Source organism: Suricata suricatta, chromosome 15, assembly GCF_006229205.1.
Source record: "Suricata suricatta isolate VVHF042 chromosome 15, meerkat_22Aug2017_6uvM2_HiC, whole genome shotgun sequence".
Lineage (NCBI taxonomy): Eukaryota > Metazoa > Chordata > Mammalia > Carnivora > Herpestidae > Suricata > Suricata suricatta.
In genome coordinates, this window is record NC_043714.1 from 58,734,920 (window position 1) to 58,753,937 (window position 19,018).

Consider the following 19,018-nt stretch of genomic DNA (forward strand, 5'->3'; position numbering starts at 1 on the left):
TAACTTGGTCTCTTTGCCTCCATCTATTAAATCTTACAAAAGAGATATAGAGGATGAGAGAATGCTGAAGATTAGGCAAGACATTTCATGGACAAGCCTGGAAATAGCATGCGTCACTTCCATCTGCATCCCGTTGGCCAAATCCAGACATCTAGGACCAAGCTATCTGCAAAAAAGGCTGGGAAATAGAGTCTTCCTGTATGACAAGGAAGAGGGAACAGGATATGTGCACATCTAAACAGCTCAGTCCCTCCATCTGGGATCAAGCTGCTATTCCTGTGCCTTTCTCCCATCGCAATAGCTTATTGAATGGTGTCTCCACATCTCTTTCTGTTTCTAACATGCAATGAAATACCACTAGATGGTCAATGGATTCCAAAGTAAGGAAATGAATTGCTTTTTTCCAAATTAAATATCCTATGCAATTCAGTATATTAAAACTAGATGAATATATAGCCTTTCTGGTTGGAGTAGAAATGAACGGTCAGAAATATTAATATTATTTAAATGGGCTTTCCATTTACTTACACACACTTCCCCTTTCTACCCACCGAACCATTTCTACTCACCGACCCTAAGTCACCTTTGTGTAATTCCTGGGTTCTGATGAACAGAAGTTGGAATGCATTGCAATAGGCAAAGGGAAGTTTTCAAAGAGGGAGTTTTGTTTCAAGAGATTAAAGTTTAAATTCTGGCATGTAAGGCTGTTACATCCTACCCAGTACCTTTCAGCTTTATCTTATTCAACTCTACTCTTAATGTTCCTTGAAAGTTTTCAACTCATTTCAACATATATGTCCATATATTTGTGTCCATATATTCAAACTTCTAACATTGTCTTTAATGTTGAACTTGCTTTTATTTATTCAACCTTTTAACATTGTTTTCAATGTTGAACTTGCTTTTATTTAAGGGTTAGGCATCAGGAAAACCATGATAAACACTCTGTCCTCAAGGGAAAGAATTCTCGTAATAGAAAATTAAATGAAATAAAATTGAAACAGAAAGTTCAATATACAATGTGGTTATTAATAAGGTAGAAGGACCCCTTTCTTTCTACATAAAGATATATGTTGAGTTTCTTGTTTGTCTAACCCCCCCCCCCCCCCCAGTGGGCTCAAAGCCCACCCAACAGCAATTAAGACAAAAGGCTACCTTACTCTCTGAGAACCCAGGCCAATCTGCAAAAGCCACGATACTCAGGGAAGGAGCTTTCTTCCAGTTCTAGGATTTCCTCCCATGCAAGAAAGGCCACAAGGAACAGCAGCCATGGCAATGTGGATGTTAGAATATTTCATTTCCTTGTGCTGATTGATTAAGGCAGAGCTCTGTACTGTGCTGTCTTGTTTATAACCCAAGACTAAACTGCTATGATCTTACATTTGTGACTTCCTCAACATCTCTCCCAAACCTCTCCACCACTACCACTAAGCAGAACCAGCTACGGCCTGGTCTTTTCCGCCCAATTTACTGTTCACTTTACTTGCATGGGGCTTTTCTTCTCATAATGCCATTGACTTGGGCCAAAGGTTTATAACCATCCTGTTAATTGCGGAGCAGACATAAGGTCACCTTTTTAGAGACCTTTGCCTCATGTGGCCTGAACCAAAACATTCCTGTCTTATCGTTATTCTTAGGAATCCAGGAATGCAGGCATAGCTCCCCAAAGAATTTACGCACATCACAGTGAAGCTATTTCCAATTTTGTATTTGTTTGAAATTATTTTCTCCTGGAACAAGTCTGGAATGGCTACTTTATTTATTACATATACTGATCACTCTACATACACTACAAAACAACTGTTCACACTGTTATCAAAATACAGTATAGGCAAAAAATCCTTGTGCAAACAGAATTTTACAACATGCTTTTTTCTATATTTGACAAAATCAGATAATTTTTTCCTTTTTTTCTATAAATGTGTAAATAACATTGTCTGATCTTCAAAATGTTAAACTAACCTTCCATTCCTAGAATAAACCGTACTTTGTTGTGTTATATAATCTTTATGGATCATATGTCTTTTGTGCTACATTTAATAAGTAAAATGGCCAGATTTATTTATTTTTACAGTGATGTTCTCTTTGGTTTGTTATCAAGTTTATGTTGGCTTCATAAAATGAATTGGGAAGTATTTGTTTGCTTTTCTATTCTTTGTTAGATTTTTATGTAAGATTGGTATAATTTCTTACTTCAGTGTTTGATATAATTCTCAATGATTCCAACTAGACCTGGAGTCCTTCTGAGTTCGTATGGAAAGATTTTTAATTATGGTTTCAATTTCTTTAAAGATCTTATAAAGATATATCTGATCTATTTCAGATAAACAATATTTGGAGCATACTTAAACTAAAAAAATATCTGTTTATCTGAAATTCAGATTGAACCACATCCTGTATTTTTCTGGCAACCCTATAATGTCCTCATTATACTTCGAATGTCTGAATATGTAGTTATTTGTGCCTTTTTGCTTTGCTTACTTTCACTAGAAGTTTATCAGCTTAATTAGTCTTTTCAAAGAACTAACCTTTGGGTTGTTTACTGTCTTTATATTTTCATTTCCATTAATTTCTATTTCCAGTTTTTTTGTCCTTTTTCTTGTTTAGCCTTTGCTTTAAATCTCTATCTTCTTAGGCTGAATAGTTTTGTGAGATGTAAACGCGATGACTCATTTTCAGAAATGACAAATAAAAGCAGTGCTGTCTAGTTTAACAACAGGTTTACAACCTGCCCCCAACCCCCCACCCAAATGGAGTCCTAAAGCCTTAGACACTTCACTTCCTGGTTCTTCTTCCCCTCTCCATTTTCACAGGCCTTGCAATGGGCATGTGCCAAAGAACTGAAGACTCAGCATCACCTCAAGGAATGATGGAGAAAAAGAAGTCCATGATTGAGATTGGGCTAAAACAGTGGTGTTAAGAGGAAGCCAGGAAAGAGTCTTATTGTGTGTACCACGAGGTGAGAGTTGTGTTCATAAAGGCATACAGAGACTACATGTCAAAGAGGAGAAGACAAAAAACGATGCTTGCTGGGTTTGGCCACATGGAAGTCACCCAGTGATTGTCACTTTAGCAGTTTCTGTGAAGCAATGTGACCAGAGGGCCAATTGCAGGGGATTGAGAAGAGAATGGGGGAAAGAAAGTTAGAAGGTAGGCAGTAAGGGCTCAAGCATGACTCCCAACAATCCATACCATTGAGGCATTTATGCAGCTTAAATGTACTAGGCATGCTAGGAAGTTGGCACGTCTGTAATGCAGTGGGTAGTGATATCCAGGGAGTTGAACTTAGCACTTAAAAGAGCAGCTGGTTCATTGCAAGCACTCAGTCAACGTTAGCTTATGTTGGCACCCAACGGAATTGACACTGTCATTAGACACACACTCTGTTTCCCTCTTATGTCTACACTGAGCCACTGCAGGGAACAACGGGCTGCACAGGTTGACAACAAATGGGAAAAATGAGGGACTGGCCAAATGATTCATCTACATACACAAAATCAGAGCAATTTGCTTGAGGGCTTCCTGGCAATCACACTATATCCTCCCTCTCTCCCCTGCTCTCATGAAAGCTGCACTCATCCTATCTAAAATGGCCCTTTCTACCTTCACACTCCAGAAAGGATTGTCAGTGTTATGGTGTTAATAATATATGTATATATATCATTTTAAGTAGGCTCCACACCCAACATGGAACTTGAACTCAGAACCTTGTGATCAAGAGTAGCATGTTCTACTACTGAGCCAGCCAGGCACCCCTGCTGCTATCTTTGAAAGTTTATCTTGAAAGATGGACTTTTTCCTTTCATCTCAAGCCCCTCATTTTAGACATCTCACTATTTTGGACACAAGCCCACATAGACCTATTGTATGCTCATAACTTATATAATATTTTTATCAAAATTTATCATATTATAAAGCTGTTAAGGAACACTCTCAGGAATTGTTCATGAAAGTGTGAATTGCTCTAACCAATCTTTTCCAGAAAAATAATGTATGCATTCTTTGACCTAGGCAATCTCATTTTGGAAAATATATCCTACAGATAAAAATAGTGACTAAAATGCAAAACTATAGTCAACGATATTTCATATACTATTATTTGTAGTGGCAATAGAACTGGAAACAACCCGATTATCTTATTAATAGGTGGGAAGTTAAGTAATTATAATACTCCTTAATATAAAGGCCAAAGGGATGTCTGTGATATATTACTAAGAATAAAAGCAAGCAAGAAATCCATATGCATAAGATTATCTCATATTTGGAACATATATAAAACGTTTTATTTCTGTGTTTATATCTCTGTGTGAAAATACATATTTATTTTGAATATGACTTTTTGAATCATAGAGAAAGGAATGGAGGGATTTTCACCAAACTTTCAACATTGGTTATTTCAGAATTGAGTAGAAATGAGGTAGAGTGAAATTATTAATGGTTTCCTTCTATCCCTCTACATTTTTAGACTTGATTATTAGAACAAGCTTGCATTACTTTTTCAATTAAAAAATAAACACTGTAAATGAAAGGAAAAATAAAGCTTTCACTACTATTTCATAAAATTATAAACCATTTATCTGGGAACAAGGTGTAATAGACACAATGAGAAATGAAACAGAAATTAGTAAGATTTGGATAAATAATATTAACTTTGGAGTTAAAGGATGCTGAGAAATGAGTATGGGAGCACCTGGCTGTTTCAGTCAGTAGAGCATGTAATTCTTTTTCTGGGAGTTGTGAGTTCAAGCTCCACATTTGACATAGAACTTACTTAAAAATAACAAAAATAATTTTTTAAAAATATTATTTTTTTTTATTTTTGAGAGACAGAGTGAGAGCAGGGGAGGGTCAGAGAGAGAGAGGGAGATACAGAATCTGAAACAGGCTCTAGGCTCTGGGCTAGCTGTCAGCACAGGGCCCGAAGTGGGGCTCAGCACAGAGCCTGATGTGGAGCCCAAACCCACGAGCCATGAGATCATGACCTGAGTCGAACCCAGATGCTTAACAGACTGAGCACCCAGGTACCCCATAACAAAAATCATTAAAAAGGGGCACCTGACCAGCTCATTTGGAAGAGGACATGACTCTTGATATCAGGATCATGAGTTCAAGCCCCATGTTGTGTATGGAGATTACTTAAATAAAACTAAAATAAATTGGGGGCACCTGGCTGACTCATTTGGTATAGAGCTTGCAACTCTCACCCTCAGAGTTATGAGTTCAGGGCCACATGGGGTGTGAAGCCTACTTAAAATAAAAATTTGGCATGCCTGGGTGGCTCAGTTAGTTAAGCATTCAACTCTTGATTTTGACCCAGGTCATGCTCTGACAGTTTGTGAGATGGAACCTCATGTCTGGCTCTGGGCTGGATATGGAGCCTGCTTGGGATTCTCCCTCTTCATTTCCTTCTGTTCCTCCCTCTGTCCCTCCCTACATCCCCCTCCCCCCCGCCCCAGCCATGCATGTGCACAAGTGCACTCACTCTCTCAAAAAGTTTTTTAAAAATAGTTAAAAATTTTTTAAACATTTAAAAAAAGAAATGAGTATTGCTCCCTGTCTTTAGATGTAGTTATTCCTAGAAGGTCTTCTGGATTCTCACATATGCTTTTGAATTTTATTACTATGTGAGGTAACATATCAGGAAGTTCACACATTGGCAGATATTGGCTTATTGATTTTAAGGAAATTAATAATAATAAATATTAATATTAACATGAGTATTGCTATTAATAAGTTATTAATTATTAGCTAATGTTAATAGTGACATTAGTAGTTAATTTTGTTAACCACCTAAAATAGCAGGACATGAAGGAATGGGATTCAGACAGCTGAGTGTTGATCAGGTAGTAGTTATGGAAAAGAGGTATTGGAAAGATCCCAAGGTTATGGCAATGCCTCATTCTGGTGGAATTCTGTAGGGAGTATGTTGAAGGAAGTGTTGGAAGGTCACAAATGCTCTCAGAACATAGGAAAAATGACAGGAAAGAGCATAGGACAAAGGATAGAGGCTCTGAAAACCTTGAGGGAGATCACCCAGCTTACAGAAGGAGAGCTGGGGGGAAGGGGAAGAGAAATAGGGGTAAGAAAGTGAGAAGTTTGTACAGTGTGTGCTTGGGCAGCTAAAGGACAGGTGACAGATGATCAGGGAAGAAGATGAATGCTTGGAGGTGGGAAAAGGGTGGAGGGGACGCGGGAAGTCATCCAAAACAAATATGCCTAATTTGAAGTTGGCCTAGTGTTGGCCTGGCTTGTATTTTGTCTCATCCACCGACCAAGTAAATTCCTAGGGGTAATTTATAAAGTGAGAAAGTATGAATTAACATCTTCATTTACATAATCATCTTTCATAAGCAAGATGTCTTAAGCATCCAAAAGGTTTAATGTATCCAGTGTGTGCATAATAGCTTCAAATGATATATTTGGACAGAGCCCTCTGAGATGTTTCATTCTCCTTTGCCAAACACGGAGCTTCCTAAGAAAAAGAAATAGTGCTCAACAGAAAAGCCATGATAAAGATATAAAGGGCACAAGCAGTAGTGTTGTAACAAGGGAGAGACCAACGGGAAGACAAGAAAACCTAGTTTTGATTTGAGATGGCACAAAGTAGCTTTGACATCTTATGTGGGTCATTTAAATTCTTTAGGTCTTTGTTATATCATCAGTAAGATGAGGAAACCTATGATTTCTGTGGTCTTGTGTGATACTCAGTTCTCTTAGACAAGAGCTACATGTAATGAAGACACACTTCAAGACCTGGGTTCAAATTCTGTCTTTACATATATTAGCAGATAATGTTGGGAAAGCTTCTCTGTGCTTATTTCCCTGTAAATAAAACTGAGGATAATAACAGGTATCTAGCTATCAGTGTGAACTGAAATAGTATATGTTCAGTGCTTAATGATACTGATAACTTGAAAGTGCTCAGAATGTAGTCATAAATAAAATGAAACATTTCTGCTCATGTAAAAGCCAAGCTTTTCTTTTTTCTTTTCTTTTTTCCTTTTCTTTTTTATTTCTTTCTCTCTCTTTCTTTCCCACTTCCTTTCTTCTTCCTTTCTCTCTTCTTTCTTTCTTTCCTTTCTTTTTCTTTCTTTCCTTCTCTTTCCTTTCCCCTTCCTTTCTTCCTCCCTCTCTTCTTTCTTCCTTCCTTCCTTCCTTCCTTCTCTCTCTCTCTTAAGTTTTGGTTTTTCCTTCCAGATTGGGGGAAAAAAGGGTTTGTGAGTGTCTTGGCAATAAAAACACAAGTAAATATGGTAGTGATTTAGCAATACAAAGTAAACATACCATTTCACAGCAGGAAGGAAGGAAGAATCAGAAGTTGAGTAAACAAAGGAGGAATATTATTCAGACAAGGAACTAACCAACTCAATGGCTAAAAATACTGTGGAGTCATCAAAGAAATTGAGTTCTTCCTTGGGTCAGGAACCCTGTGATTTATAAAACACAGTACATTTCCCTTCATGACTGTTCCATTGTGACATCACGGTCCTTCCATTTTCAGGACTACCCAGCTTTTTTAGCCTCAAAAGGGCCAGTGATTGAGTTCTGTGGATATTTCTCTATGAGTGTCTTGGGTGAGAAATAACCTAGATCATCATCACCACTACATAATGCCTCAAGTTCAAAATCCTGTTAAGTGCTAACAACACCTGAACCTTCGTGGCCCTCTCACAGGCTGAGATAGGTAAATCCTTCCATCTGCAATATTTAATTTAATGTGACAAAAATGAAGGTTTCAGAAAAGAGCAACAGTGTTTTTGCATGTAAACTTTGGACATGGCAGTATGTGGCCAACCAATGTTTTGGCCACATTAGACAAGCAATCAGTACTTACACGTTCATTGACTTCTATGCACTGAAATAAGCCATGATCCCTGCCCATGATGAGCTTACAGTCCTGCAATGACACACAGGAAGGAGTATTTTGAAGAAAAGAGTGGACTAATGGTGACATATTAAGAAAGCTAGTGTAAATTCCTATCTTCCAAAAATTCACAAACTGACAAGAGGGACAGAAGTGGAAGGGACATGATTCTATGGTGTGAGAGTTAAAGTACTGGACAAAGTGGAGGAAGTAGATATATAGAAGAGACTTACTAGGTTATAATGTGTGTCCATAGGAATCAGGACAAGCCTTGAGAAGTTTGGAAATTTTATTGGAATATGGAGAGAAAAGATTGAGTCAAATTTCTTTCTCCTGTTCCAACAACTAATTGTTATTTAATTAGTAGGATAGGCCATGCCTTTCTCCTCCTCCTCCTCCTCCTCCTCCTCCTCCTCCTCCTCCTCCTCCTCCTCCTTCTTCTTCTTCTTCTTTCTTCTGCCTAGTTTTTCTGTTAGCATTTTTGGCTACAAAATTACTTAGCAAGAGTGAAATTATGAAGGCATGGCACAAAAGAATCCAAAAATTGTCTGCACTTAAAATGCATGTCAGAAAAAAATTCTACTCAAAGTGGTTTTTATGGTCACATTCTGTCATCATTAACTGCCTTAGACTGTCTTGTATGACCTTCCACCATGACCTTGTGGCCTCCCATTCTTCAAGAAGGATCATAGATAGATACAGAATGGAGGTAGCTCCATGTCAGATCATCAGGAGCGTCCCTATGTGAGCATGTGGTTCACATGAAGGAGCAAGGAAGAGACGAAAGCCCTGCCTTTCGGTTAAAGGCACATTTGATCTTTCCTAACCACAGCAGAGGACAAGGCAGGTTTCCTGGAAGAAGCTCAGGGGAGGGAAAAGGAAAATTAGAAGGCTTCATCTTAAAAGTTGGGGCTAAGCTTGAATTCCTAATTGCCACAGGTCTTTTCCAAGAAGCATGCCCATCTGTGGTGTACCAGCCTTCAGCTGGGTGGCTCCTGCATCATGTCTCCTTAGGAAACCCAGCTGATGGCACCAGCACCATCAGCTCCTTCCAGGAATGCTGTGCCCATCCTCTCTGGTTTTCTGTTGAGCTGGTCTGGCCCTACTTAAGAGGAAAATAATTGGTATTCTTTACGCCTGTGTCGGGCAGCAATTTCCCTTTGAGCCACCCTTCACCTCAGGGCCAGCCTTCTGCAAAATTATGCAGTAAATAGTTTGCTTTTAAGCATTTTTTGGCCCTCTGGTGCTTGTCACTCACCCTGTCCTACTCCCCTTGGCCTACTTTTTTGGACCCTTACATTTTCTTATAACTGTTGAGATAACTACACTACACACTGTGATATTTGCATTCAGCCAGCAAACAGTCCTTCCTTTTAGAATTGTTAACTTGATTTAGAAGTTACCAGTCTTTTGTCTCATTCTACCATGTGCCAGACTCTATGTCAAATGTCATGGCTAGCACAGTAAAGAAGACATGGTTCCTATGCTTATGGAGGACACAGTTTCATGAGACATATAGGCAAGAATATCCAGTATTACACCACAGATGTAAAGGCATGAGACAGCATAAAACACTGGAAGAAATGTCACGATGGGAGAGCATGTCACTAAAGCCATGCTGGGATTTGTTCTGCAAAGGCCACTAAACAAGTGTGCTGTAAAGATGGAGATGAGAATAAACTTTATCCTGAAGGCTTTGGGAGACTCTTATGCAAGTTATGCAAGAGGTGACAAGATCAGATCCACAAATTAGAAAGGTTTCTGAAGAGAATCAGTGAATAGGATCACCTAGTTTATAGCAGAAATCTAGATGACAAATGGGTTGACCCTGATGGACATTGTGGCAGTGTAGACACAAAGGAAGGGGCAGATTTGAGAGAGATTTAGGAGATAGAAATTGCACACTTCAGGAATTGCTTATGTCATTGGGGGAGATAAAGAATTTTTTAGGATTCTGATAGTCTGGGGAATGATGATGTCTTCCTAGAGAAGTAGGATGCACAAAGTGGAATTATTTGGAGACTCTTCTTTTTATGGTTGTGGGTGTAGACCTCAGAAATCTATTAAGAATCTTAAATGTTACTTTCTTACCAAAACGGCATCAGATTGGCTTCATTAAGTTAAATTACATACCTCTTTTATTATCCCTTTAAAGAATTTTGATAATATTGGCGGTTGTAGAGACCATAATAAGTCTTTATGAAGAAGAAATGTCCTTCTTTTGATTGGATGGTGGGGTGGAACAGGTTACGAATATACTTGGAATCCCTTTGCATGATCTGAACCACTGGTCATTGTGTTTAGATGCAACCTTGCCCTCCATGCACACTTAATTTTTCTCTCACTTAAAAAAATTTCTAATTTCTGTCCCCTCTAGCTTTTAATTCATTCTTTTATCCTTTGCCATTCCAGCATTGGCCAAACCCTCCCCCTCTGTACAAAGTGCAGGTCATCAGCATGGAGACCTCCCAGTTCTGTGTATTAGTAATCTAAAAGGAAAGGAATGGAGGCTTCTTTCCCATGGACCCAGGATTGAGAGAATCTCTATTGCTACCACAGAAGAACTTTTTCAGAAAGATGTGATTACTGAGCCAAGTAAGCATTCCCAAATCTTTGCTATTTCCCAGACACACAAGTGCAACAGTATTGACAGACTTTAGGGAAGTAAGTTCCTTGGGAAATGAGAAAAATAATTTAATGTTAAAAAGCTTCATGTCCCCATTTCCATTGTTTTTAATCAGTGCAGCTCTTAAATATTCATTCATCTTTTCCTCTGTTTCTTGATCTATGGGTATTAAGTGAAAACCTTAAATTCCTCATTTCCCAATCCCACAGAGTTTCATTAGGATGTGAGGGAAGAGAGAAAGCAATAGACTCTTCCCTGGAGTCAAAGAAGGAATAGCAAAGGATGTGAATAGAAGAATGTTTAATAAATAGCAGGGACCCAGAAATCCTACAATCTTTGCAGCCTCAACCTAATAGACAGATACTTTCACCATTTACATGATTAGGCATCTAGGTAGCTAGGGCCCTTCAACATGTGATGGGAAAGAACATATCCACTTGTTATGCAACATGGACCTAGGAAGTGGTTTTGGATTGGTTTTGGCTTCTTTGAGATGGTTTTGGACAAGATTTTGTTATGAAAGCTAAGCACAAGTTATGATTGCATGCTATAAGAATGCTCCATATTCATTGGTTGTTCGGTCTCCTAAACCCACACTGAAATCCTGTAGGCCTACTGATGTCAGAGACAATTTAGAAAGAAAAGGATAAGAGTTAGCTACTGAAAAATATGGAAATGGCTTTGATCCTATGTATGAGCAATGAAATTGCAACAATGATAGACAATGCTTAGTTCCACTTGGCAGAGACACATACCTTGGATGACTTTATTCAAGAGGCATGCTGGGACCCCAACAAATTAAATGACATAATAGGGGTTAAGCACAGGAAGGAGAGGTCACAAGACATTCCAGTGGACTTAAAGATAGGGGAGCAATGTCACATTTGTTAACTCCCACTTTCTATCCTAGATTGAAAAACAGTGAATCACTTAACAGTTTAATAGAAATATAAAATTCAATAACCAATAAAAACTAGAGATTGAGTGGGAGAAAATAGAGGGCATATTCATTTGAAGGAGAATTTTATAGAAATCCTTTGTTCTTAAATTCTACCAGAATTTTCACAATAATAAAATAATAAGACTGATTTTCTTAAGAGCAAAAGACATACATTTTCAACATCGCATCCTCAGCAACCAAGATAGTTGGTTTCTCATGCTCAATAAATGTCTGTTAGCTGAAGGAATATGTGATCAAATGACTGCATTTATACTGTGATTTCTATAGTAAGGTAAACTTTGTCTACCTTTTACCTATTACCAAAAGTCAACAAAGTTTTTCATTATAAAACTTTTAAACTTTTTAGGCTAAGAGATAGAATTGGGAATATTTTGTAGGTACTTATGTAACATGAAGGAAAACAAATTTCCCCTATACTTCACTGATTATATTAAAAATATAATGATCACTGAGTACATTTTGTGATGGAACCAGAAGAATCGAATTTGTTTGGAGGGCATCACATTTCATTTAATTGGGTTTGATGTCCGCATCCTCAAAATAGTTTGCAAATGTTTCTCTATTAATACTGACATGTAATGAGATTCTAGTTATTTCATTTAGAGTTTGAATTTTGTATAGCATTTTTATATCACTAAATATTATTTGTCTTTTTATTTTTTTCCCTCACATTTAAACATGTAATAGGCACTCTTAGTTCTCAAGCCATACAAGCACAGGTGGTGGACTGGATTTGGCCCATGGGCTGCCCTTTGCTTCCTGGCCCCTGATCTATACCAACTGGTTTTGAAGTGTTCAATTTATTTATTTATTTTCAAAATTATCATGTAAAATTGAATTTGAAAATTTGTACCTAATTTCATTATTTGCAATATCTCGCATAGCAGAAAAGTCTCTAAATTTGAGAGTTTTTTCTCTGTTTTTTTAAAAACTACTTTCATATGGGTAATGGTCTGAGAACCATTCCACTTCCCCCACCCTCCTCCAGAAATAAAATTTATTTAGATATTGTCTTATCTGGTTAAGATAACCTCACTTGTAAACTTAGTATGATTCTTAGCAAGGCTGGGATAGAGAGCAAAGACTTCACAGGAACTTCCTCTCCCTGGGATAAAAATACAATGACAAGGACAGAACCCTAAGGAACTGCCAAGCCCACTGGTTGCCCAAATTTGAAGTTGTTTTTCATGTTGTCCTTTTGGTCGGAAATGCTTGAAATGCTTCTGTGTCTCGTAAGCCTTGCTCCCTGCTGTCACTTCCAGCCTGTCTCTCCTCCTTCTTTTTTCAAAATCCCAGATTCTTTGAGTGCATGTCATTGACTTTAATCCATTGCCCTTCCTTCTGGTTCCCATAGCCACCACCAAACCGTGTCTTCACTTTCTGGCCTTATCTATCCCTCTGTAAATCACCACGTAGAATGGTGGTGAAGGGCACGGAATCTGAAATCAGACTGACTCAGTTCAAAACTTGACACTATCATTTACTTGCTGTTCTCTGTCCCTTAAACTATGAGATGGATATAAACATAGTCCCTACCTTATAAGGGCATTGTGAGGAATAAATGCAAATTTTTTTAAAGAGGTGCTTAGAACAGTGCTGTCATGTGAACATGCTATTAAATGAAAACCTAATATCCAGAGTGTATACCATCATTGAAAAATAAAGCAATAAACACATACTACAAATACAGATAGTACTAACTGCTAATACGTACTGAATGCTTCCTAGGTGCTAGGCCCCTTGGAAAGCACTTTGTACAGGGTACAACAAATAGTACTCTGCCTACCTTCTCCATAATACTTCTCTGATCATTACACTTCTTCACTCTCAGAGACTCTTAATTCTTATCCTCTCTCCCTGGATTTCAAGCATCCCCTTTACATCTGTCTGCTCTTTTATACCAGTGAAGCCTACTTTGTAGAAAACTCATATACAATTGGATGTACACTACCTTATCTTTTGTTAAATCATCTTTTCAGCATTAGTCCCCAACTACTGAATTACCCATCCTATTATAAGACTAAGCTTATTTTTGTTACTGTTAACGTCTTAGATTCCTTTCCAACTCCTTTTCTCAAGGAGTTGACCCCTGCATATTTCCTACATCAAAAATTTTCTGTTTTAGGATCATTCATACCAACATACAAAATGCCACAAATCACCTGTCTTAAAACAAATCTGAAACCAATCCCAAAGTTCTTTGACCCTATATCCTTCTTTGGAAACTATTGTGTTTGTTTTCTCTGGTGTATAAAAACTTTTTTAAAATATTGTCTACTTTTACTGACTTGTGTTCTTTGCCTCCATTTCTCTCTGTAATTTAATAGAACTTTTAATCCCACCTTCCACTGAAATTGTCTTTATAAAACTGGTAGCAGATACTCTTGATTATCTATCCCAAAGATATTTCCATCCCCCTTTTTTTCTTGGACCTCGCCTTCTCCCCTTCTTTTTCTTCCTATTCTCCACTTTTTCCTTTTTCTTTTTTTGTATTCATCATCTTCTTATTTTAGTTATGTTTTTTTTAATCACATTTGGCCATTTTTCTCATGTGATGAAGGTAGATAACCAAACCCCTTCCAGTCCTTGGGATGTGAATTATAATCTAAACAAAAAAGCAAGAGTAATTCTATTTTTCTTGACAATGACTGGTATAGACTTTGATTTAAGACCAATGAAGGCTAGTGGATTTTGAGTAAAATTCTGGTGGGGGCATATCTGGACACTTCTTACTAACAAGAGGATAAAAGAAGAAAAAAAAACCTCCTTTCTTGGATGTGATTATGTCTATATGAAGTTTTGAAGATGTATAGGCATCTTGCTAGCACCTAAGAAGACTTTGTCTACACTCAGGATGGAAGAAAAACAAGATGGAGAAATCGGATTCTTGGTAGTGTTGTTAATCCTTTGAATTAAGAATCCCTAGAATAGCCCAGGGTTTAGGCATATTAATATATTAAATAACTAGCCCCAAATTGTTTAAGATAATCTCAGTTGGGTTCTTTAGCTTGCAGCAAAAAGAATTTGGATTCAGATTTCTCTATCCTTATTTACTTGATGCCTTGCATTTGGTGGCATTTGTCATTGTTGACCTCTCCATCCTTCCTGAAACACATGTATCTTTAGGTTTCTGTGACTCACAGTCCCTTTCTTTTTCTGCCACCTCACACTACATCTTGAGTAATTTGCTGTCTGCAATTCCATCAGGAATGTAAACCTTAATATGCCACAGGACCCATTCTTACTTCTCTTGGTTTCTTTATAGTGTCTCTGTAGAGAATTCACCCATTCCAGTGGAATTTATAAGCTAAAGACTCTCACAGCCCCAGTCTCCTTACTGAATGGCAAACTCATGCACCTAACTACCTAAATGACATCTCCACTTGCATGCCATACTAGTCATCACATGGGCAAAATGGAGGTGTCTACCCTCTGCTCATAATATTGGCTCTCCAGTAAGGTTTTACTGTCTTAGTAAAACCCTTGGTCACATAACCCTTGGTACGGTAAAAAATCTAGGATTTGGGGATTTTTATTACTTTATTTTCCTTATACCCTGTATGCAACTTGGCAGGCTTTTTCTCCAGCATAGGTCCTGAGTCCAGCGACTACTCACAACTCTTACTGTTAAAACTTGAGTTCAGGCCTTCACCATTGTCTGTTCTGTAGTGGCTGCCAGCCTTGCTCATCTCCATGCTTTCACACAGTGCTGTGCCCTTCCCTCACATAGTTTTTCTTCAGAGTAATCCTTATAAAATATAAGTCAGATTAAGTCACTTCTCTGTTAAAACTATCCAACAACTTCCCATTAAAACTGTCAAGCTCCTGGCTTTAGCATATGAAGCCCTACAGGATCCAGATCTTGCTCACCTCTCTCTCTCTCTCTCTCTGTTTTTCTTTTTTTTTTTTCTTTCTGTCCTGTATCCTTCTCAAGAACTTTGCACTGAATTTCCTTTTTTTTGAAACAATCTTCCCCATTTCTTTTTTTCCTTTCCCTTATCTCCCACTCCACCCAGATTTCTTCATAGCTGCCTTTGTCTTATACTTCAGGACTAAATATACACATCGCTTCCTAAAAGAGATCTTCTCTGACTACACAAGATAGCCCAACATCCATATTCACTCACTGTCACATTGCTATTTTAACTTCTTCATGGTGAATATTAATAACATAAGCTGTTTATTTGTTTTATATAAAATTATGGCCTATTTTCCCAATGATAATGTAATCTCCTTAAGTGGAGAACCCTGTCTTTTTTTTTTTTTTTTAGCTGTATCCCTGGTGTCAGTTTATATTTGGAGTCTCTATATAAGATTCAGGGTCTCGCTCTTAGTTGCCAGGATTCCGGGTCTCCTGAGACCATAGGTGTCCACTGTTCCCAAGGACTATTCATCTGGTTGAGATCATAGCAAATACAGGTGCACTTTACTATTTTTATATGGGAGAATCTTTATATATTCTGTTCCACCTTCTTCTCTTTGGAAGTAGAAGATATTTAAAACACAGAAAACTTTGAAGCTCATTGGTTACAGGCTTAAATATCAGTCATGGCATTAGGTAAAATCTTCACCCCTTTTAGTCTCAATTTCCTCTTATATAAAATGGTGATAATTTCACTTACTTTTCAGAGTTTTATTTGCTGGGATAAACAGGCAAATTTCACTGCATGAAGGTAGTGATCAGTCAATATCATTGCTATTATTCTTTATTAATTTGTTGTATCTGTAATTTTCTTAAGAAGATAGATGCCGGAAGAATTGGGCTTTGATCCAATCTATGGCTTCAAATTCCACTGACATCAGCTAGTCCTGTGAGATGCTGTGTATGTCCCTGTTAGCAACAGCTGTCTCTGAGCCACTTTCTCTTCTTTGGTTTGGAAGCAGATGTAGACAAAAACAGCCAATTTAGAGGTGCCTGAGTACAGTCCCATTAACTTGTTTATTGGGATGCTTTGGGCAAGATAGTTAAATTTTAATTTATTCTTATCACTTAACTTTTATTTTCCTCATCTGCATAGTGAAAATAAATTTTCACTGGCAGGCCCTATATCATGGCTTTTGAAGTGAACATCTCTGAGTTTGTCTTTTGGGGATGATCTCCAAATCTCCTGGATCTTCCTCCCAATTCTGTTCCCATCTCTTGTCATCCATATGGCGTCTTCAGGAATAGAGAGAGTTCATTAGCCCAGCAGGGTAGGCAGGACCAACAGAACATTTGGCGCCAGGAATTTTGGAGTTGACAAGTGCAAAGCAAGTTAGTATCTCTGCAGGGCCAGACATCTTAAGATATAAATCTTTGGAGCTGTTGGAAGCCCAGTTTCCTGCCAAAGGGAGAAAACCTGCCTGCAACAAGAGGAAATAAAAGACATGTGCAGAGAAGGCCACGGAGGAGGGATGCTGGGAAAGACTTGGTAGACTTCGAGTTGCTGGTTCTAAACATTCCTGAAGCCCTGCTACATCCATGACCCTCATTTGGTCTGCTTGTTTAAACTTCTTTGGAATTTTTTTGGTCGTACTTTATTCTTTTTTGCCTCAATGAGTCAGAGTCCTGTTTCTGACACTTGCAAAACAGAGGACCCAGAAGCCAGTGGCCTTTTGTAAGTTATGTGCCTTCTCTGAGCCTTAGTTTCCTTCACTGTCAAGGGCACAATATTTGCTTACATTTAAATACCTAGATGGTGCCTGATACATGGCTGGTGATTCCACTAGGTAGCTGTTCTTATTATTAACAATATACTGCTGTTAGCGATAGACTTTCGTTGACCCACACGCCCTCTGTCCCATTGTGCCTTGTGAGAAAAAAGTAGGCTGAATGCGCTCCAGAAGTACTATGAAGCAGGAAGTGTTTCTGACAGAGACTTCTGGAAAGCACTCATTTTAGTCAGGCTAAGGAATTAATGGAATTAGGAATTGATGAGTAATGAGAAGAGAGATTAGCAAGGCTGACATGATCTGAATTTCTATAAGAGTTCTAACTAGTCAGTCTCCAGGGTACCAATTTAAATAATCTTGGTCACATTGCAAATGAAACTTTTGATTTCTCCCCCCCAAAACAGCATTTTTTTCTTGCCTAATATATGCTGTTAACAGAAGTGGTAGAAAACAGAAAATGAGGGAAATGATAGAAAATAGAGTAAGAGTTTTAAGACAAGCATTCTAGAGGTGAAGAATATAAACACACAGCCATTCCTTGTCCCCCTTAAATAACAGAGGAAGAAAGCAAGGTAAGAAAAAAATATTAGTTTTGCTGTAACATATACAAACAATTTGTGCTTTTTTTAATTAATAAACTTTGTTTTTTAGAGTGGTTTTAAGCTCACAGCAAAACTGAGCAGAAAGTACAGAGTTCCCATATTCATTCTGCTCCCCTCCCCCCATACGACCTCCCCATTATCAACATCCAGAGTAGTATATTGTTATAATCTTTCTTCACTTAGTAATATGCATTTCAGTTTCCTCCATTTCTTTGCCTGGCTTGCTAGCTCATTTCAATTTAGTAGTGAATCATATTCTACTGTCTGGATATGCCACAGTTTATCTCATATGAAGGAAACCCTGTTTTTGTTCCAAGTTTTCCAAATTTCAGCAATTATGAAAAAAAAAACTACTGTAATCATTCATTTGTAGGTTTGTGTGAACATAAGTTTTTGATTCATTTGGGTAAGTACCAAGCAGCATGGTAACTGGATTGTATGGTAAGAGGTTGTTCAGTTTTATAAGAAGTTGCTAAACTATCCCCCAAGGTGATTGGACCATTTTCCACGCCTGCCAGCAATGAATGAATTCCTGTTGCTCCTTTTCCTCATCCCCTCCAGCATTTGGTGTTGTCAGTGTTTTGGATTTGGGTCATTCTAATAGGGGTGTGGTGGTATCTCATTGTAGTTTTAATTTGCATTTCTGTGGTGACAGATAATGTGGAGCCTCTTTTGATATGCCTCTTTGCCATCTATATATCTTCTTTGGTTAGGTTTCTGTTCAGGTCTTTGGCCCATTTTTTTTTTCCATAATATTTTATTGTCAAATTGTTTTCCATACAACACCCAGTGCTCTTCCCCTCAAGTGCCCTCCACCATCACCACCACCTGTCTTCCCCCCTCCCCCCTCCCCCCCAACCCTCAGTTCATTCTCAGCATTCAATAGTCTCTCAAGTTCTGCATCCCTCTCTCTCCCCAACTCTCTCTGCCTCCTCCGTTCCCCCTGGTTCTCCCTTAGGTCTCTCTTGTTTTCCTGCTAGACCTATGAGTGCAAACATATGGTTTCTGTCCTTCTCTGCCTGGCTTACTTCACTCAGCATGACACCCTCAAGGTCCATCCACTTTCCTACGAAGGGCCATATGTCATTCCCTCTCATTGCCATGTAGTACTCCGTCGTGAATATATACCACATCTTCTTGATCCATTCGTCAGGTGATGGACATTTAGGCTCCTTCCATGTTTTGGCTATTGTTGACATTGCTGCTATGAACATTGGGGTACATGTGCTCCTATGCATCAGCATTTCTGTCTCTCTTGGGTAAATCCCCAGCAATGCTATTGCTGGGTCATAAGGGAGTTCTATGGATAGTTT

The 19,018-nt window shown here is 38.2% G+C and overlaps 1 long non-coding RNA gene across 3 annotated transcripts in view; it reads left to right on the forward strand.

The window, feature by feature from the left end:
- Window positions 1-19,018, forward strand: part of LOC115278926 — a 148,259-nt gene that overhangs the window by 97,463 nt on the left and 31,778 nt on the right. For 2 of the 3 annotated variants that reach the window (XR_003903117.1, XR_003903118.1), the window contains exons 1-2: window positions 7,560-7,684; window positions 10,277-10,459. The exons of the other annotated variant lie outside the window; for it this stretch is intronic. This is a non-coding gene — a long non-coding RNA (uncharacterized LOC115278926). Of the gene's footprint in view, window positions 1-7,559; window positions 7,685-10,276; window positions 10,460-19,018 lie in introns of those variants that run through there. 3 annotated transcript variants of the gene reach the window in all.